The 18,325-nt window shown below is 40.4% G+C and overlaps 1 protein-coding gene across 4 annotated transcripts in view; it reads left to right on the top strand.

Annotated features, from left to right (window-relative positions):
• Positions 1–18,325, top strand: part of ABCG2 (ATP binding cassette subfamily G member 2 (Junior blood group)) — a 160,440-nt gene that overhangs the window by 8,167 nt on the left and 133,948 nt on the right. For 2 of the 4 annotated variants that reach the window (XM_054688215.1, XM_054688214.1), the window contains exon 1: positions 14,164–14,321. The exons of 1 other annotated variant lie outside the window; for it this stretch is intronic. The gene's annotated coding sequence lies outside the window, so the exon portion shown is untranslated. Of the gene's footprint in view, positions 1–14,163; positions 14,322–18,325 lie in introns of those variants that run through there. One more of the 4 variants, XM_054688220.1, reaches the window with a different exon arrangement.

The following is an 18,325-nucleotide window of genomic DNA, read 5'->3' as shown; positions in this document are numbered from 1 at the left end:
TCTCTGGACTCTGTTTTCCTTCTGCTTTCCCGTCTTGTATTCAGATATTCCTTGCTGCCCAGCTTGTTTGTTCCTTGGGAAGCAAGGAACGAATTGTTTGCCGTTTGGGTGCTGTGGGTTTAGCTGTATTTGTTTGTTTTTCTGATTTGTTTACTTTGGTGGCAAGAAGTGTGGGGGAAAGAGAAAGCTGGGGCTCAAATACTCTGTCTCAGTTTTGGTAATATGTGAAGGCAGTTCTGTCCTCTCGCTTTCTAAACCAAGTTCAATTCAATGCTTCAGGGTTCATAAATTTCTGCCCTGCCGCTTTGCTACTTCCCTCTGTGGTGTGAGGCATATTCTACCAAGGTTGAGTTTCCATGCCAGGGGTGGCAGGCATGGTAGCAGAGCAGGAGTAACCAGACATAGGCTGTTCTGTGCTTCCAAGCAGGAGGTGCCAGGAGCAATCTGTTTCCCAGATTGCCCAGTGATGCTGCTGCCAGCAAGGGTCCTGGACTGCTCACTGTCTGACTCTCAGTGACTGAGCCTGATGACTGTGCAGCCCCATATCTTGCTGCAGCCACATTTCCCTTTGTGTGTGCTTTTCTGACATGTGGGTAGAGAGCTTTCCTTGCCTGGCTGCCAAACTCCTAGCACTGCACCCACTGTTCCTAGAGTGACACTGTCCACTCCCTCTCCATAAAGTTCCTTTCATAATAGTCACTGTGCTCATTTATAGACCAATCACCTGTCCCAAGTCTACTCCACTACCCTGGCCACCACCTTCTTTCCTCGTTTGTCTTTTCACGTAACGTCCCCACAGCAAGCCACAAACCTCAGCTCAAAACCTCCAGGAAAGTCTCTGTTGATGAACATTTGCATTTTCCTTTGAACTAATTTTAGTCTAGTTTTTTTTTTTCTGTTTAATTTAGATTTGGTGGGGGAAAATAATCCAAACCTCTGTCCCTTCATGTTGCAAGAGCTCTTATACTTTCATGTATGGATCACCTTGAAATCTTGTTAAAAAGGCAGCAGAAGTCAGTGGGGATGGATGGACTGACCTGAGATTTTACATTCCTGACACACTCCCAGGAGACCTCAGTGCTGCTGGTCCATGAACCACACTATAGTAACAACGACTTAACTCATCTAATTTTCTTACTTTTTTGGAAGGGATTGGGGGATAAAAGTAGAAAGAAGGTATTTGAGCCAGCACATAATTTGTGTGGGTTCCTGAGCAGAAAATGAGACACCACCCTTGCCATGATTGTACCTACTTTGAAGGACTATCTCTAAGTTTTGAGGCTTCTGTTTAACGGTTCCTTGAGGAGGTAAGCTAAGTCACCCCCTGTGAGAGAAGAGATTGGGACTGCATGGGCCACACTGAGCAGAACCAGAAGTCTTTTTGTAATTTGGAAATTAAGTGTCTGTATCACGCCTCACACAATGTGGTTAGTGGTCACTTTTGAATGTTTCAGCTTCAATTAAACAATATGCATGCTAGAAAAATAACTGGTGTCTTGTGATTTGTGAATGGAAATTATAAATATGAATCTATTATATTGTTTAAAGTCATTTCTAGTAAGAAATAGAATTAATATAGTTTATGTTTTTGTGACAGATCTGAGTATTCCCTGTCCTAACATACACATATTTATTTGAAAGTTGCTTTTAATTCAAAAGACATACGCCAAGAAGAAAATTAATAGATAAGCAGAAAGTATACCTATTTTGTCCCTCACTGAGGTGACAGAAATGCAGAGGGAGGGAAAAAAGTGAAAGAGAGTAGTGGTCAGGAAGTCAAAGCTTTGCAAAGCAAATAAAAGAAATTTCAGCCTAGAAATAGAGTTCTTTCCTGGATATGCACAGGTGTTCTTCTAGAGGAGTAGTTCGTATATTCCTTGACTGGAGAAATGTGCTTGAGATAGAATAAGGAAATTATAAATCATGTTATTTTAATGAACAGGCTGAAATCATTTGTTATTAAGTTGAGGGCTGTGTGGTGGATTCAAAGGTCAGAGGCATCAACAGCCTCTTGAGACCCAGTGTCCCTTCCAGACAGAGAGGAATTGCTTTTATTTGAAACAAGGTTCAAATACCATTCCTTTCTATTATGAGGCATCATTGGAGATGTTATTTAAAAATTTAACAACCTATATGTCATGAGCCACAGTAAAACCAGAAGCTACTATTACCAATGCATGTAATACAGAAGCTACTATTACCAACTCACTCAGCAAGCCTCTGGTAGGCAGTAAGAGTATGGTGCTGACCATCAGCCTAAGTTATCCAGATTTTTTAAAAAAGATTTATTTATTTATGCATATAAGAATTGGGGTGCAGACCAGAGGTGGGGGCGGGTGAGAGGATTCACCAGAGACAGAGTGGGGAACAGAACAGGCAGATTGACTGAAATACACTGCTGAGGGGAGCTGGGGATCGAACTCATGCTGCAGTGGTTGGCTATAGCTTGATAGCGCTGTCTTTAACCCCTGTGCCACCAGGGAGGCCCAGTTATCCAGACTTTGATGACATTTTTTGGGGGGTGAAATTGTAAAGCTACAGATGAGTTCAGAAACATAACAATGTTCCTACCACCATCTGCCAACATGTGGCTCCATTCTCTCAGGTAAGCCTATTTCCCTCTCTTTTCAAGAGCAGAACAGCCCTTTATTCTAGCCATTTATCTCCTGCAACCTATGCTATGGAGAGCACTCTTTTTTTTTTTTTTTAAAGATTTATTTTTTTTTATAGAGGCATGTTTTTATTTATTTGTTTATTTGTTTGTCTGTTTTGTTTATACATGCACTGGGTACAGTCAGAAGCGCGGGAGGGTGAGAGAATTCACCAGAGCCAGAGCAGGGAGCAGAGCAGGCAGAAGGACCGAAGTACACTGCTGAGGGGAGCAGCGGGCGGCAGGAGAGGTCTGCGCGCCATGTGGGACCCTCCTCCGGTGGCCGGGAGCAGCTGGGGATCGAACCAGCACTGCAGAGGCTGCAGGCAGCTTCGCAACCCAGTGCTCAACCACTGTGCCACCGGGGAGGCCCTATGGAGAGCACTCTTAAGTCACTGTGAGACTCGAATGCTATCCATTTTCTGAGGATATGTGAAAATGTGTAAGTTCTTTTCTAAAGTGTTACAGCAAAAAGTGAAAATCACACTACCCTTCCATACTATACTTTATCACATATATTATGTGCTATACTTTATCACATATGTTATTAGTATTTCACAACCATCATGGGGTCAAGGGAGTTATTATTTTAAACTTTAAAGAGGAAACTGAGACCCTGGTTGAGCAACTTGCTACAAGGCACACAGCTGGGTAGTGGGTGTGCTGGGTTACACTCTGACCTGTTTACTTTAAGTTCAGGTTCATCCTGTACTTCTCTACTCCTCTTCCTCTCAAGCCCTCTGACAATGTTTATTGTTCTGTAGGAGGGTTTGATTTCTTTTTATGTCATAATTTCAAAACTTTTTTGATTAAAAAGAATTGTTTTTACTTTTTGGTCAACATTAACCACTTGTTTGGCTTTAGTTTTGCCTTCATTCAGGCCTTTATTTTCCAGGAATACATTTTTTTTTTAAATAAGCATGTAGGCTTTTTTTTTTTTTTTTTAAAGATTTATCTATCTATACAAGAACTGGGGCACAGTCAGAACTGTGGGAGGGTGAGAAAATTCACCAGAGACAGAGCGGGGAGCAAAACAGGCAGATGGACCAAAGACACTGCTGAAGGGAGTAGCGGGTGAGACAGGAGAAGTCTGCGGCGCCATGTGGGTCTCTCCTTGGCCTGCCAGGAATTGAACCCGTGCCGCAGAGGCTGTGGACAGCTCCACAGTGTGGTGCTCAACCCATTGTGGCATCGGGGAGGCCAGGAATAAATGTTTTAAAGGAGTGTTTCTTAAACTTTATCATGCTTAAAAATCACCTGGAGATCTTGCTATAATTCAGATTCCTGAGCCCCAACTCCAAATATTCAGATTCAGTAGTTTGGGACCGAGCCTGAGAATTTTCTATTTCAGTTAAGCTCTTAAGAGATCTCAAGGCTTCCTTCCAGAGACCACACTTTTGGGCACAGCTTCCGCCAATACTTTTAAAATAGCATGTTTATGATTAGTGAAAGTGCTTAGTCTTCTTAATAACAGATTATGGATCTAGAATTCCTGGGTTTGAATAATGATGCTATCACATATGGACCATGTGATCTTGGGGAAGGTAACACATCTATGCCTCCACTTCTTAATCTGTAAATTAGGGACAACAAAACTATCTTACAAGGTAATTGTGAGAATTAAATAACTTAGTGCCAAGCACAGCTATCTCTGTATTTATTTGCTGTTTTTATTATCAAATTTGCTCAATTCATAATTATACCTTATGATAGAAATAGCAAAGAGAATTCACATAGATATCTGATGTCTTTCTTTGATATGGATGTTATCAGGGTTTATTCATGTGTCAGACATTTTCTTGTGTGTGTGCGTGAGTAGATATCATGGACTGTCAGCCAGCTCTTCCAAGCAGAGAGAAAACAGATGATGCTGAATTGTTTTTACTTTTTGGTCAAAATTAATCACTTGTTTGGCTTAAGTTTTGCCTTCATTCAGGTCTTTATTCTCCAGGAATAAATAAATACAAAAACTGTGCCCCAGTTCTTGTACAGATAGATAAATCTTAAAAAAAAAAAAAAAAAAAAACCTGCATGCTTATTTAAAAAAAAGAAATTATTCCTGGAGAATAAAGGCCTGAAACAAAACAAGTTGTCAAGGGCTTAATTTTGTAGGACCCGTCGTTTCATCCCACAAACTTGGACTTTACTGACAATAATGTAAGCCATCCACACAGTTTAAGCTGAGGAGGGTAATCAGAATTGCATTTTAGAAATGTCTCTTGCAGTAAGGAGACCAGTTGGGAAGAAGGTGAAGCTAGAGGCAGAGACCTATGGGAATAGACATTGCAGTCTTTCTAGAGCTAAATAGTAAAGGCTAGAACCAAAGCACAGAACAGGTGATAAAGTAGGGCTTATACCATGACTCAGAAAGAAAATATGATCCTGAGTAGAAGTGGGCAGAGGTCCCAGGCATGGAGGATGGCCTGGGCCACATGGTGTGTACAAACCCAAGTCTCCCATCGCTTTGATGGGGTGCTGGCTCTGGTGGGCCCCTGGCTCCATGTTGATCATAACAGCTCACAGCAAGGAGTCCCTGCAACAGTTGGAGGCCAACTGGCTGCTGGGTGCTGGACCTGCGCATGGTATGGATGCCTGCCGACCTGGTCACTGAGGTGGGACTGCAGCAGCTGCTCAGTGTCCTGCATGAGTCCCCTGGGTGGGAGGGGCTGCGATGATTGCTGCCCATCAAGAACGCGGGTACTCTTGCAGAAGTGTCTGGAGGATTCATGGACCTGACTGATCCAGATGTAGTGAATAATTACTGGACTCTGAACTTGAACTCTACGTTCTGCCTGACTTCCAGCATCTTGAAGGCCTCCCAATGTTGCAGCAACACCACACTGATGAACAGGAGTCGTAGAGCAGGCTGCACAATGCAGGATGCTGCCAAACAAGCAATACCCTGCCCTCTTTATTGATAGAATAATCATACAGCATCAGTCATGTGGGGTAGGAGGACAAGGAGAAAAAGATGGGTGCAACTAAAGAATGTGTTTTTATCATCTAGGGCTTCAGGGGGACCTGAGTCTGTTGACCAGATAATTCTTATCTGCTTGACAACCAAGTGTTGTAATCAAAACCATATCTCAGACCCCCGGCCATGTTTCTAATCTTATCAATAAGGCTTGCCACTGATCACCTTCTGGGGTCCCTTGTCATACATGGGTCCTCGGGCCCCCGGGCATTCCTGGTCATACCTCATGATGCACACCCTTCCCAGAACAATCAAGCTTTCTGCTTTTGATTGATTTGAAAGGCACCTTGTGAGATTTTGCTATGACTGATTGTCCAGGCAGTTCTGACCTTTGTATAGGAATGCAGAACTGCAGGTAACAAGAATGATGGCTGAACAGGCCACTTAAGTCTAGCAGGCCCACATTAAGTCTAGGACAGCCCTGGCCTCAGCAAGACTGTAATTAACATTTTGTCCCTCTGTGTCCTGCAGTCTTCAAGGGCTGGGCAAGAGCTGTGTGGGGAAGGTTGCCCATGACACGCTCAGCTCCTGGCCATAGAGGAACCTAGAGTGAGGGTTTGAGCCCTGGCTTCCCCACATAGATATGCAGCATACGCCCCGGGAGACCTCCAGGCATTCAGAATTACAGAAGTCTGCAAGAGCTTAAAACAAAGTGCGGAGCTGGTGAATTGCAGGATGTGAGCTCAGAAACTGCTGAGCTCATTTTAACATGATCTCTCCAGATGTGCCTCTCACAGAGAAGCACCCATGGGCCTGCCTTCACCCAGCCAACCACGAGCCCCTGGGTTGCTAGAGTTCCTAGTTGTCAAGAGTTTGTGTTGAGCACCCTGAATTAGGAGGAGTCTTGGGAGAGAGAAGTTGTGGGTATTGATTTCTGTCTCCCCAAGAACAGAATTTTAGAGATGGAAAAAGCAGGACAAGAAGCTGAAACACTGAAGAAAGCGAGATGTTGGTTCACCTGCCTGTGGCCACTCCGGAGGAAGAGGAGGGGTGAAATTGTGTCACCTAGGAGTGCCCATGTAGACTCACAGGGTGACCTGCAGAGGAGAGAGGATGCCTCAAGCTCTGTTTCACAGGCACGGCCCTTGCTCAGGACAGCAGGACTGTCTGTTGAACTTCAGGTCCTCACTCTAGTGCCTTCTTCCTTCACAATTTACCATCTGTTCCCCAGAGGGGTAGGGAAGAGCCTCTGAGCATCCAGGTATTTATCAACAGCGGAAACAAACAAAATTTTCTCTTCCTTAAAGAAAAAGAAAAGAAAATGTGATCCTGTATTGAAACTCCTTAGTTTATGCTTCTCTACATTGAAATTCCACTCCTTGGCAGATGGTAAGTGAGTGAAATGGTAAAGGAGAATAAATTAAATACTCTCATGGCCAACAAAGCTCCTTGTATTGTGGCCTCAGCTTATCTCTTTAACCACAACTCACTCTTTTTATCAAGTTTTCAAATGCTCAACTGTGACCTCTAGTCCAGGGGTTTCAAACTAATGCTTTTGGAGCAAATCTGTCCGGTCACTTATTTTTATAGATAAACTGTTATTCCTACACAGCTACACCATTTGATTATGTATTGTCTTTGACTATTTAGTGCCATAATAATAGGGTAGAGTGATTGCGACAGAGATTGCACTGTCCAAGAATCACCAGATATTTACTATCTGAATCTTCATAAAAACTTGTTGATTCACGTGAACTTGCTATGACCTTTAATTTAAAACTCTCCCTCAACAAGGCTACATTAATCAAAACTGTGTTACTGGAAAACAGACAGCTTTACAGACCAATGGAAGAGAACGGAACCCAGTAATAAACCCTTATACATTTGATCCTTATGGATCAAATGATTTTCAAAAAGGGTGCCAAGACCATTCAGTGGGGAAAAGTCAGTCTTTTAAGCAAACAGTGCCGAGGAAACAGGATATCTACATGCAAAAGAATTAAGTTAAATTCTTACCGTATGTCATATTAAAAAATTAAGACAAAATGGGCCAGAAACCTAAGTTTAAGAGCTGAATGTGTAAAACTTTTTGAGGAAAACACAGGATCTTTTTCTGATTCAAAGTTATATCACAACACAAAATTCTTGGCACATAATAGATGCTCAGAAAATATTTGTGGAATGAACTAACATACTGGGTGGGGGGTAGGATCAAAACAAGGGAGGTGGGAATTATATGGCGACTATAACCAAGATGAAAATGCATACATTGTGCGAAAATGAAAATGATGTAAAAAATATATAAAATTAAAAAAGAAAAGCAACTTGGTGAGAAAAAGGAAAGGGCGCCACCTGGAGGTTGTATTAGCAAATGCACTCTGGGAGTTTTATTTTTTTTATTTTTTTTTTAATTAATAAATTTTATTTTTATATTCCCCATACAATTGCAATCCCCCCATTCTGACCCCAATCCCTCCCCTCCCGCCCCCCACCCCCCAAAAAGTGTCTCTGGTTCATAGTTTTTGTTGATTTTGATTTTCACTTTCTTATAGTTATTCATTTAAATGTACGATATTCCGAAGTGAAAGTTTAACTGAAAATTTAACTTCAAAATTCCACCTGTGAAGGTGGAATGAGAGGTCATGAAAAAGAAATGTGTCAAATATATTTGTGTAAATATTTGTCTCCCCCAGCTTTCCATATAACTCCTTTCTTAACCTCCCCATTCCTATGACCTCAGCTATTCCTCTTTCCTCTCCATGTTTTGTGAATTCATTTACCTGCTACACCTGCTTTTAAGCTCCAATGCCAGAGTGGAGTGGTTGTGACAGAAAAATTTTATGTCCTGCAAGCCTATCTAGTCTTTTACAGAAGGAATTTGCCAACAAATCCTTAAGGTCGATACAGATAATAGACTAGAGAGATTTGTTTCACTCTTCTCCAGGAACTTTCATGAGAATTCATTTAAGCACATCTAGAAATATTGAGTGCTTACACTATGTTTCACACATTGTCTTAGGCACTGGGGATAGAGCAGCGAGTGGACTATAACTCTGCTTTTGTAAAGCTCACCTTATATAGTGGGAGAAGACAGATAATCAACAATAGGCAAAAAAGTAATACAGTATATTATGGAAGGGAGAAGTCCTAGAGAGAAAAGCACAGTGGAAAACTTGTTATTTTATTCGGGCTAACATACACCACATGATGGAGGCTGTAGAAATATAAATGATGTAGTAGACCTACTAAATTTATGGGCTTTAACTGCTACCCTTTTGCAGCCAAATATGTAAGTAAGGTATTTTTGATGCTTCATTGTTATTTTTGTTTACCAGATCCAATTGGCATAGTGATATTGATATACAGGATCAGCATAATGTCCTGTGGGTTATCAAAACAATAAAGGGTCCTCCTAACTGTACTGTGACGGCGGGAGAGAGGACGTAGCCCTGGTACATGAACATAATGGTAGTTTCTTAGCACATTGAAAAATGAGAAGCTCTGGCTTAGATTGGGGTTTTCAAATGGAATGATTTTTTCTCAGATGTTTTCCTGTCAGATAACATAAGATACCCAATTAAATCTGAATTTCAAATAAGCAACAAATAATTTTTTAGTATAAATATGCCCCATGTAGTAATTTGATTCTGAAATTAAAATTTAATCTGCATTTTTTGGGGGGAAGGGGCTAAATCTGGTAACCTATACCCAGAGGATATTTAGCAAGGTTTTGACAGTTTGGCAAATATTTGTTGTAACAAGTAGGGGAAAGAATGTGTTTGCATTCTACTGGCATCTACCCCATATATTTAAACATCCTGCAACATAAAGCTCAGCCCTGCAAAACAAAGAAATACCCAATCCAAAGTGCCAATAATGCCAGAGGTGAGATATACTGATTTGGAGGAAGGTTCATGGTATACACCTATGGCCATGTTGTAAGATTTGTTTTCAAAAATGCCCAGCTATCCCCTAGTGGGGCTCTCATCACTGAACTGACTTAGGTATGGGTTTTGGGACTGCGGCTCAATTTGGCAACTTGAATTAAGTTCTATTTAGCAGACTTCATATTTTTTTTTAAACTTATATCTGTCAGGCAGCCTATTAGTAAGCTATCCAGTTATGATTTTTCAGGACCTCATCATGTACAGCCATTGCTGTAAAGCACAGCAGGTCACAGCCCTGTCACTGTGGTTTGCAGTGGTAATTGCATCACACTGTCTCTAAAAACTCAGCACTGAACTTGGGATGTACTGTGATGGATCCCATTATGCCCATGGAGAAGAGCATTTTTTTTTTTTTGGTAATAACAGCCTATTCTGCAGTTATCTCTGACCTACGTAGCTCTTCCAGGATGCTGGAGCCTGCCTCACTGAAGCATTTCCTCATGTCTTGGTGAAAGGAGTGTCTTAGATGTGCCCAGAGTGGTGCTCAGCAGGTTGCACTTAATGTATCCATTCCTGTTTTCCTGAAACTTGCGGGGTTTTTTGCTGACACTGATAGCGAACGTCTGGCATTTCACCCTCATTAACTCTACTCTATCATTGACCCCAAGCTTTCAACTGATTGTTGAAATGTTTCCCCAGTATGCCCATCTACGTGGCATGTTCTAAAACTAGGGGACCTGTGGGACTTCTTTGACCTTCAAGTCAAAGAATTCAGCTTGATTGCTATATTTTTCTGCCATTGGTTTAATACCCTTAAAAATCTACACTCTCAGTTACTCCCTAGACTTCTGCAGACACAAGCTGTAAAAGGCACAGAATGGTCCATGAATAAGCTCTCTCCTCCTGCAGCAGACCTCCCGCTGCCCTCTGTGGGGTCTTGTTCCCCTTAGCTGTTGCCACATAACAAAACACTCTAAAATCAAGAGGCTTACAACAACAATTTATTATTATGTCTCATGGCTCTGATCGAGTGGATTTGAGAGATTGACTGGAGAAGTGAACTTCGAGGATTCTTTCTAAGTGTTTGCAGTAAAAAGAACAGAGCAGTAGCTCAATACAGTCATGCACCATGTAGCATTCTTCAGCGTGGGATGCACGTATGACGGTGGCGCTAACATCGCCATTGCCTGTGATGCCATCACATGCTAGCCCTTCACTCTGGCAGCAGCTTCTTGTGTTTATCACATCTCTCTCTCTCTCTTTTTAAACATTTTATTTTCTTTTTTAGGTTTATTTTTATTTATGTATGCATAAAGAGGTGCAGAGGGTGAGAAGATCCACCAGAGACAGAGTGGGGAGCAGAACAGGCAAATCCACTGAAACACACTTCTGAGGGGAAGAGCAGGTGAGACAGGAGAGGTCTGCTGAGCCATGTAGGCCAGCTCCCTGGCTGGGGAGTCGAACTCATGCTGCAGCGGCTGGTGACAGCTTGATAGCACTGAGACTTCAACCCTGAGCCACCAGGGAGGCATATCACATCTCTTGAAAACATCATTTCTGTTTATTCTGGTGTTTTGTTCATCGTAACCCCCAAGTGTCTCAATCTGCTAATTTTGCATTTGCACAATGATAAAATCACTGATTAACACATTTCTTAGATTTTTTTTTTCCATTGTGACTGTATGATTGTAGTTAGAAATGTGAGATGAAGAGAAATGTTAACTATGAAAGAATGACAGCATGTTTGTGTGCTGGGAAAATCATATAAGTGTATATTGAATTCACCAAAAAAATTAAGACAGAATTATTGATAGTGACAGTGTGTCAGGAGCTAAAGTTACTGATCAGCGGGCGAAAGGCTCTGGAGTCTGAGAGCAATATTAAAGGCTAGCCAGTGGTAAAGTCTGATAACTTGAAATTCAAAGCTGAGAACTTTGGGAGAAAGTTTGTAGCTCTGCTTTGAGATGTCTATCTATCTATCTATCTATCATCTATCTATACACACACACACACATTGGGGTGGGGGGACGTAGGGAGGGGATGATTCCTTTTCTCTGATAAGCAATATCAGGATGTGAAATGCCCCAATGTTTAACTTCAAGGAAAATTTTGTTTCCATAAAGACTTTTTATTCTTTAATCACAAGAGGGTGCCAAAGTTGAAAAAATGATTACTTTTTGTTTTTCATCTAAAACTAGACTGTGTTAACTTTAGGTACTGAAAGGGCACAAGTAATACTTACTTCGGACAATATTTTTAAATTGGGACTTTCCTACACAAACAGAAACATATGCTCACATCCTGCCCTGTATATGTGAACAATTTATTAATGAGCTAGCTCTATACAAAAAAGCTCATCCCTGGATATCACTAGAAACTTTTGACTTACAGGTTAGAAAGAAAAAGTGGATAACGTTGCTTTCATCTTAATAAGATCAAGAAAGACCCCCCCCCCCCCGTACTACCTCCTTAAATGCACTAATTACCTGACCTGTCTTTCCCTTTAATGCATTCCTAGCTTGATAACATCTTCCAATAGGAGGATTGCTGTATTTTCCAAAGTACCTTATTCATTTGGTAGCAGTAAAAATGTTCTTTAAATTTCATATTTTTTCTATATTATCTTTTATCTTCTATATCTTATGACAATTATTTCTGTACTTGTTTTATTTCTTCTTTTAGACACAGTAATGGGTTGAGGATATTAAAAAAAAATAGATGTTGAAAATGGCTTGTCTTGGGGCCTCCCCGTTGGCGCAGCGGGTTGAGTGCCGTGCTGCAGAAGCTGCCCTCAGCCTCTGCAGCTCGGGTTGGATTCCCGGCCAGTTAGGGAGAAACCCACATGGCGCAGCAGACCTCTCTTGCTTCGCCAGCTGCTCCCCCAAGCAGTGTCTTTGGTCCATCTGCCTGTTCTGCTCCCCGCTCTGTCTCTGGTGAGTTCTCTCACCCTCCCATGCCTCTGACCTATACCCCAGTTCTTGTATAAATAAATAAATAAATAAACCTTAAAAAAAAAAGAAAATGACTTTTCTTAAGCAATCTGTTTATTACATTCTCTCCTTTCTTGCGAAGTCTAACTGTCCTCTCTTAGCAAATAAAACCAACTCTTGATTATGTAATCTTTTTAAAATATTTACCTGTCGTTGTCACATGCACAGGCTTCAGCTTATGCTGCTTATCTACTTTTTTTTTTAATTTTTAGGCTTTATCTTCCATCACCACTGAATGGAGGGTAAAGTAAATAATAATTCAAGAAAATAAATGGGCAGGTGAGATTGCTGGGAAGAACATCCCAAAATCAACTATAAATGGGTTTCTCAATAGCTTTTGTTTCCCTCAAGTAATTCAGAAACATTGGCTTATTTACATTCTTTCACCTAATCAGGTATAATCAGCCTAAAAAATAGATCTTATATATCTTTTTTTTTTTTTAAAGATTTATTTATTTATTTATTTATTTATACAAGCACTGGGTACAGTCAGAAGCTCAGGAGGGTGAGAGAATTCACCAGAGCCAGAGCGGGGAGCAGAGCAGGCAGAAGGACTGAAGTACACTGCTGAGGGGAGCAGCGGGCGGCAGGAGAGGTCTGCGCGCCATGTGGGACCCTCCTCCGGTGGCCGGGGAGCAGCTGGGGATCGAACCGGCGCTGCAGAGGCTGTGGGCAGCTTCGCAACCCAGCACTCAACCGCTGCGCCACCGGGGAGGCCCGATCTTATATATCTTATGTCAGAAATATTGAATTATCAATTTATATGTGAATTAGAACTGTTCTAAAACTGGCTCACCCACAAATTATTACTCCTACACAAGGTGCTCTAATTTAAATAAAAAAGAAAGGCATATTTTCATATTTACATAAAGAGGGATCTACCACAGAGGCACATACATAAAAAACACAAGAAATAGGGGCCTCCTCAGTGGCACAGTGGTTGAGCGCTGGGTTGTGAAGCTGCCCTCAGCCTCCGCAGCGCCGACTCCATCCCTGGCTGGCACGCAGACCTCTCCTGCCGCCCGCTGCTCCCCTCAGCAGTGTACTTCATCAGCCTGCCTGTTCTGCTTCCCGCCCTGGCTCTGGTGAATTCTTTCCCCCTCCCGCACTTCTGACTGTACCCAGTACTTGTATAAATAAATAAATAAATAAATCTTTAAAATATTTATAAATAAATCTTTTAAAAAAAAAAAACCAACACAAGAAATAGCCTATTACAAGTAGGTCAAAAAGTCATTCACACTTGGAGGATATGGTGAACACCAGAAGAGATTTTTTTGTTCACTTACTTCTTTTGGTTTTTTAGGTTAGCTTAGGCCAAGAAAAAAAAGACAGTGTATTGCCATTACCGTATTCTCTTGTATCTAAAATTCATCATTATCTTACCATTTTACATGCCAACAACACAAATATCTCTAAATTAAACAAAAAAAGATTTCCTTTCATTTAGAATTTTCACTTACTACTTATTGAAAATGTACATGAACTCTGAGTCATATATCTATGTTACTTGGTACATACCTAGAAAGGTAAATAAAAGTAATATTAATTGGTTAAGTTATTCCTAAAATTTCTTCACCTTTAGAGGCTGACTCTTCTGAATCTCTTTTAACTCAGTAATGGACTTGAACGTGACTTCTGTGACTTCAACAATATTGCGTTCCAGCTACTTAAATCTATGAACGAGGTAAAAGCCATTCGCTGTCGGGTGCCGCAGGTAATCTGTCGTTGCAGTGACGTGGAACCGACCTACGTAAACACTCACGAGCAGGGCTACCGCTATTGTTTCGCCTTCTTCTAACAACTAATTCATTCCTGAAGGTGAAAAGCGGCTTACTATTGTTTCAACAGTTTCCATCCACGTCACTGACTTCCATTCTGTAAGTTTTGATGCACAGGTAAAATCAAGTGTGTCATAATTGCCACCTGGCCAACAATAATTGTAAGATGCCACTGATGAAAAACTCATCTTGATTTTAGTGATGTTAAGCAGCAAGGCACGCATCTTGGAATTGATGCAACATGATTTTTGTCAAGCCACAGTGGGTGTCTCCTTCTGTCTTTGCCAGAAATCATGAACATTCCTACCTATCAGAAGTAGAAGTCTTGTAATGAGCAAATGAAACCAAGGTAGGCGATGACAGAGTAAGAAAACAGTAAACGGAACTGTCGGTGACTCCCACCTGAATGTCACCTCCACCTTCGTGAAGCTTCCACTACCCTCCTCTTCTCACATGGGAAGAGAGGAGAAGGAGCACCAGGTTATGTTCTACGACTTCCGAGCACAAGTACTAGGGAATTTACTGAGCATCTCTGCACCTCAGTTTCCTTACCTGTAAAATAGAATTAACAGTCTTTGCCTTTCTGAGAGGTTGTGAAGGTTCAACTATTGGTTCCTGAGGCAGATAGCACTCCTGCTATCTTTGTGCACTCTTCATTTTTTCCTTTTTAATTACAAATGCCTTGAGAGAAAGAACTGCCTCAATCCACAATACCTTATGTATTGCTGGTACCCAGAACAGATTTTCTGAATTAATGAATTAAATATATCTCAGTGTGCAAAATAATTTTTATATGTAATTATAGAACATTGTGTATCAAGTTCTATCAAAAATTCAGCCTCAAGGACATGCCCCTCAGCAGGATGCCGGTGGCTTTAACTCACAGGTCTCTTTTGTGTTCTGGTTTGCCCCGTTCAGGCTGTCGATTCTGATACTTATTACTTGTCTCTGCCATCCACTGTCTGTTGGTGTACTCTCAGTTCAGCATTCTGCCCAGCTTAGTAGCCTTCTGTCTGAGTTCTGTTCTCAACTATCTACCTGCATCTTGTCTGAGTCCTGTGCTTTTATTGGACTAAGAAAGGTATTCTCAGTTATCTGGAAAGCAAAAGAAGCAGAAAACTGTTACAGGACAAGCGTCTTGGTGGCGCAACTGAGGCAAAACTGGAATTCAGATCTACTTCATACATTTGATGGGTTGGTGTGGCAGAGAGGAAGAAATAACTGGACTCACTGGGATCTCTTACGTTCGGTCTGAATCCTGGGCAGCAAGTCTACTTTCAAGAGTAATGTGTAAAAAAAAAAAGAAAGAAAAAAAAAGGGGCATGTGAGACTTGGAGTGTGAAGCTTAAGACACACACACACACCCCTACACATAGTGTCTGTCTTCAGTCCTAATACAACTCTGCAACCTAAAACTTGTACTCAGTGGGGACAATTTTGTGGGACCGAGCCTTTAACTGGTGTGAAGTTGGTACCCAGAACAGATTTTCTAAATTAATGAATTAAATATATCTCAGCGTGCAAAATAATTTTTATATATAATTATAGAACATTTTGTGTCAAGGTCTAAATCAAAAATTCAGCCTCAGGGACTCTGGGTAGTTTGTGTTAGAATTGAACTGTGGGACACACAACTGGTGTCTGGAGAGTTGGAGAATTGGTTGGTATGAGAAAAAAAAAAACCCTACATATTTTATTTTTTAATACTTTTTAATTTTTTAAAGATTTATTTTTATTTATTTATGCATTTAAGAACTGGGGTATTGGCCAGAGGCAGGGGGATTGAGAGGATTCATTAGAGACAGAGTGGGGAGCAGAACAGGCAGATCTACTGAAATACACTGCTGAGGGGAGCAGTGGGCAACACAGGAGAGGTCTCCTGTAACATATATGGGTTAGCTCCCTGGCTAGGGATCAAACTCATGATGCAACGGCTGGCCATAGCTTGACAGCACTGAGACTCAGCCACCAGGGAGGCTCAGGAAAAACCTGCATATCTGGTGTCAGTAGTATTGTGCACAAAATGTTCAAATGGGGCAACAAGCAAAGTATGACATGTCTCTCCACCTCTGTTTGGGGTACACAGAGGGTCTGACTCAGCAGACACAGAAGAGAATCAAGCGTTGTGCTGACACCGTTGGAGCTTTCCTAGATTTTAGAGTCCTGGAAGATAAGAAGCCCTGCTGAGGAATGTCAGTGTTCTCATGCCAGTCAGCTGCAGGAATGAAGCACCCCCACCATGTGCTTTATGGGCACCAGACATTAGACATTAAGGACCTTAGAAGATTTTTGTTGGAATGTGATCCCAGAGCCAAAGAGCACAGCCTAGGGCATTTTGACCTGGCTGATTTTCCCCACTGCAGGATTTTCCCCAGGCAGACTTTACTCACTGTTAGGGTGATAGGAAAAGTTTTATAATAATTTGTTTTAACTTATAATTTAAAACACTGTATCTGCTAGTAAATTTACAAGATAAGAGAAATGGCAAAATGAATAAATTATGTATTAAAATGTCTGTATGTTGACTACAATCAATATACACTACAATTACCAGGTCTAGACTATCCAGTTATAGGATGCAAATCAGTTAATTCTTTGAGTATGCCTAAAATAACAAATTTTAAACTTAGAATAATTCATATTAAGAATGCCTTCTTTTAACAAGTAATAGCAAATATATATTGAAGCCACTCAAAGCAGCAATGCTACCTTCTCTAAAAAAAAGACCTAATAAACAATATGAATAGACCTATATCCTAAAGAAATTTAATAAAAATAAATAACTTTCCCAAACAGAAAGCATTACCTCCAAATTAATAACCTTCTAAAACATAAGCATCTGGAGAATTCCATCAAATATTTAAGGAATAAAAATTCACCGATTTTCTTCAGTCTATTTCAGTAGATAAAAGCCAAGAAAATGCTTCCTAACTGATTTTATGAGGCTAGCATTACCCTAATATCAAAACCAATCAAAAACAGTACAGGAAAGAAAACTTAGGCCAACATCTCTCATAATATAGGTGCAAAAATCCTCTGCAAATTTTAGCAAATTGAAACCGAAAATTTATTAAATGATTATAAATAATGTGGGATTATAATAAAAAAATGTATACCAAGTGGAATTTATACTCAGGATGTAAGTCTGGTTTAATATTTCAAATAAGTTAATATAATCCATTATATCACATGATCATATCCATAGATGCAGAAAAAGTGTTTGACAAATCCAACACCTATTCTGATAAAAATTGTAACTGAACTAAGAATTTAGGAGAACTCCCTCTGTTTAAAATAAGAGGATCTATAAAATGCCTGTAACTGACATCATACTTAATGGTGAGAAGCTGGAAGCTTTCCCATAAGATCAAGAACAAAACAGGATGCTTTTCTCACTACTCCTTGTAAATCTCATACTGAGAGTCCTAACAATGCAATAAGACAAGGAAAGAGAATTAATGTTATACCAGGTAGTAAGGAAGAAACAAAACTCTCTTTGCACATATGACATTATTTTCTATGTAGACAATCCAAAAATATCAACAGCAATAAAATCTGGAACCAATAAATGATGATGGTAAGATTGAATGATACACGGTTAATTTACAAAGCTCCACTGATTTTCCTATATAACACAATAAACAAATGAAATTTGAAATTAAAACACAATACCATTCATATTAGCACCCCTCAAAATAAAATACTTATGCATAAATCAAACAAAATGTACACAAGATCTGTTAGAGGAAAACTACAGAACTTTGATAAAAGAAATCTAAGAGTAACTAAAAAAATATAAAGATATTCCATGTCAAGACTTTAGGTTTTCCCAACTTGCTGTCAAATGCTCTACTATTGAGCTATACCACTTCAGCTTTTCCCAACTTGATTTTTAGATTCAATGTGATCACAATCAAAATCCAAGCAAGTTAGTTTGTGGGTATCAACAAGCTAATTCTAAAATTTAAATGCAATGGCAAAGACCCAGAATAACCAGCACAGTATTGAAGGGGAAGAGCAAAGTTGAAGGACTGGTATTACCTGACTCCAAGACTTACTATAAGTCTGCAATAATCAAGACATGTATTGGTGAAGGAATAGAC

This window comes from Talpa occidentalis, unplaced genomic scaffold, assembly GCF_014898055.3.
Source record: "Talpa occidentalis isolate TD23 unplaced genomic scaffold, MPIMG_talOcc4v2.1 talOcc4.6, whole genome shotgun sequence".
NCBI lineage: Eukaryota > Metazoa > Chordata > Mammalia > Eulipotyphla > Talpidae > Talpa > Talpa occidentalis.
The sequence above is the reverse complement of the archived record's forward strand: the minus strand, read 5'-3'. Positions and strand labels throughout refer to the sequence as shown.